The sequence below is a fragment of the Sinocyclocheilus rhinocerous genome, unplaced genomic scaffold, assembly GCF_001515625.1.
Source record: "Sinocyclocheilus rhinocerous isolate Xijiao unplaced genomic scaffold, SAMN03320098_v1.1 scaffold1442, whole genome shotgun sequence".
Lineage (NCBI taxonomy): Eukaryota > Metazoa > Chordata > Actinopteri > Cypriniformes > Cyprinidae > Sinocyclocheilus > Sinocyclocheilus rhinocerous.
This window is the reverse complement of record NW_015656183.1, coordinates 57,521-61,522: the sequence shown is the minus strand read 5'-3', so window position 1 is coordinate 61,522 and position 4,002 is coordinate 57,521.

Here is a 4,002-nt window from a genome sequence, read left to right as displayed (position 1 = left end):
GATAGATAGATAGATAGATAGATAGATATATAGAAATAGTCAGATGATAGTCAAGTCAAGTCAAGTCACCTTTATTTATATAGCGCTTTTAACAATACAGATTGTGTCAAAGCAACTGAACAGCATTAATTAGGAAAATAGTGTGTCAATAATGCAAAATGACAATAGTAAACACTCATTTTTCAGTTAAAGGCAGTTCATCATTGAATTCAGTGATGTCATCATCCAGCTCAGTTCAGTTTAAATAGTATCTTTGCAATCATTTGCAATCAAGTCAACGATATCGCTGGAAATGAAGTGTCCCCAACTAAGCAAGCCAGAGGCGACAGCGGCAAGGAACCAAAACTCCATCGGTGACAGAATGGAGAAAAAACCTTGGGAGAAACCAGGCTCAGTCGGGGGGCCAGTTCTCCTCTGACCAGACAAAACCAGCAGTTCAATTTCAGGCTAGCAAAGTCACATTGTGCAGAGGAATCATCTGGTTCCTGTGGTCTTGTCCCGGTGGCCGTCTGAGACAAGGTCTTTACTGGGGATCTGTATCTGGGGCTCATCTAGTTGTCCTGGTCTCCGCTGTCTTTCAGGGCTGTAGAGGTCCTTTCTAGGTGCTGATCCACCATCTGGTCTGAATATGTACTGGATCCGGGTGACTGCAGTGACCATCTGATCTGGATACAGACTGGATCTGGTGGCAGCGGTGACCTCGGAATAAGAGAGAAACAGACTAATATTAGCGTAGATGCCATTCTTCTAACGATGTAGCAAGTACATCGGGTGTTATGGGAAGTGTTCCCGGTTCCGGTTGACCTAATTAATGCAGCCTAAAAATCCTTTAACGGATTTGAATATTAGAAGCGTATTAGTGTGTTATGTGTAAGCCAGGTTGAAGAGATGGGTCTTTAATCTAGATTTAAACTGACAGAGTGTGTCTGCCTCCCGAACAATGTTAGGTAGGTTATTCCAGAGTTTGGGCGCTAAATAGGAAAAGGATCTGCCGCCCGCAGTTGATTTTGATATTCTAGGTATTATCAAATTGCCAGAGTTTTGAGAACGCAGCGGACGTGGAGGACTATAATGTAACAAGAGCTCGTTCAAATACTGAGGTGCTAAACCATTCAGGGCTTTATAAGTAATTAGCAAGATTTTAAAATTGATGTTTAATAGGTAGCCAGTGCAGTGTTGACAGAACCGGGCTAATATGGTCATACTTCCTGGTTCTAGTAAGAACTCTAGCTGCTGCATTTTGGACCAGCTGGAGTTTGTTTATTAAGCGTGCAGAACAACCACCCAATAAAGCATTACAATAATCTAACCTTGAGGTCATAAACGCATGGATTAACATTTCTGCATTTGACATTGAGAGAATAGGTCGTAATTTAGATATATTTTTGAGATGGAAAAATGCAGTTTTACAAATGCTAGAAACGTGGCTTTCTAACGAAAGATTGCTATCAAATAGCACACCTAGGTTCCTAACTGATGACGAAGAATTGACAGAGCAGCCATCAAGTCTTAGGGAGTGTTCTAGGTTATTATATGCAGAGTTTTTAGGTCCTATAATTAACACCTCTGTTTTTTCAGAATTTAGCAGTAAGAAATTACTCATCATCCAGTTTTTTATATCGACTATGCATTCCGCTAGTTTTTCAAATTGGTATGTTTCGCCGGGCTGTGAAGAAATATAGAGCTGAGTATCATCAGCATAACAGTGAAAGCTAACACCGTGTTTCCTGATAATATCTCCCAAGGGTAACATGTAAAGTAATGGCCCTAATGGCCCTAGTACTGAGCCTTGAGGTACTCCATACTGCACTTGTGATCGATATGATACCACTGCTACGACTGCTACGAATTGATGGCAGTCAGATAAGTACGATTTGAACCATGCTAATGCACTTCCATTAATGCCAACAAAGTTTTCTAGTCTATGCAAAAGAATGTTGTGGTCAATAGTGTCGAACGCAGTGCTAAGATCCAGTAGCACTAATAGAGAGATACAACCACAATCAGATGATAAGAGCAGGTTATTTGTAACTCTAATGAGAGCAGTCTCGGTACTATGATACGGTCTAAATCCTGACTGGAAATCCTCATAGATACCATTTTTCTCTAAGAAGGAATATAATTGTGAGGATACTATCTTTTCTAGTATCTTGGACAGAAAAGGGAGATTCGAGATCAGTCTGTAATTAACTAGTTCTTTGGGGTCAAGTTGTGTTTTTTTTAATGAAAGGCTTAATAACAGCCAATTTGAAGGTTTTTGGGAGATATCCTAATGACAATGATGAATTAATAATAGCCAGAAGAGGATCTATGACTTCTGGAAGCACCTCTTTTAGGAGCTTAGATGAAATAGGGTCTAACATACATATTGTTGGTTTAGATGATTTAACAAGTTTATACAAATCTTCCTCTCCTATAGAGAGCTGTGTTTTGACCCGCGACTATGCCGCCTCATAGTCACCCAGTTGCCCTGCTGCGGAGGCTCTGTTACCGGAACCGAACAATGTACAGGACTCCCTGAGCTAGTCGCTTCCAAAGCCGTATCTAGAGCCCTCACATTCTTACTGTCCTCTATTAAAGTTTGGATGCGTGTCTCTAATTCTGAAATCTTCTCTGTCAGCCTAACTATTTCACTGCATTTATCCCACGTGAATCCCTCGTCGCTGACAGAGAGAGATAAACTATACATGTGGCAAGCGGTGCAAACAACAATAGCAGGAGAAGAAGCCATTACTCACCGTGATTGATGAATGATTCTTACTTACTACAGTTGTTTGATGAACTTGTGAAAAAACGGAACGAGAGAGAAAATAAATGGAGCGAGAGAGAGAGAGAAAAAAAAAGAAAAGAAAACAGAAATAGGCGCGAATAGAAACACTAATGACAAGCTAACCGGCTAACGAATGCTAACCGCTGCAGGTGCGCTGCACTCACGGTTTTAGAATAAAAGTGAATGATCAAATTAATCAGATTAGGTTTAAAGATAATATCAGAAATATGGTGGGAATTAAGTTATATTTTATCACTTAAACAACAGAGAGTAATAGAGATTTTACAGAAAAACAAAGCTACACGAAGCTACAATCACAAACCAGCAGCACTGCAAACAGGAAGCAGGAATAACACTGTCCAACAGCCTCAGAGGTAACACCCTGAGGATGCCAGGCTCCAAACCTTATAGCATAGCGGATTGGTTTTCCCTTTATGAACTGTTTGTACCCGTGGCGCCCATAGTAGGGAATCATGCTCTCATCAACTGACAGAATTTTGTGGAGATTTGACATTTCTATGGTAAGCTGTCTCAGAGATGGTGGGTACATTGCTAAAAACACATCCAATGGATTTGCATTTGTTGCCTTTAGACATTGTGCTGCTGTTGGTTCATACACAATGTAGTCAGGCAAATGGCTTTTTGCTGGTTTTTTGGACTTTCTGAAATGCCTACTCTTGTTGTTCCTTTTAATCAGATGAGCAGAGATGCTTTCGGCACTGGTATGGTGGCAGTAGTAGCATATGAAGATAACAAAGATAATATCAGAAATATGGTGGGAATTAAGTTATATTTTATCACTTTAAACAACAGAGAGTGATAGTATAGATAGAGATTCTACAGAAAAGCGAGGCTACACGGAGCTACAATCACAAACCAGCAGCACGGCAGACAGGAAGCTGGAATAACACTGTCCAACAGCGACACCCGCAGAATATAACATAACCTGCTTTTTGGAATACACCCCAAGGGTGTATTCCAGAAAGCACGGTTAATTTACCGTCAGCTAAACCCTGAACTTTCGGTTGATTAACCCCAAACCTTGCTTACTCGAGGTATGTGGTTCCAAAAAACGCGTCCGGGAGTAAGTTCATTCAACTCAGAGTATGTTCCTGGTTAAGACTCAAGACATTCTCAACAGAGCGACGAATCGACGAGTCACTATGGAAACGGACGCTAAGAAAAAGCGTGCCATGCTGTTTCTTTCTTCTTCTTTTGTTCAATGGTCGTTT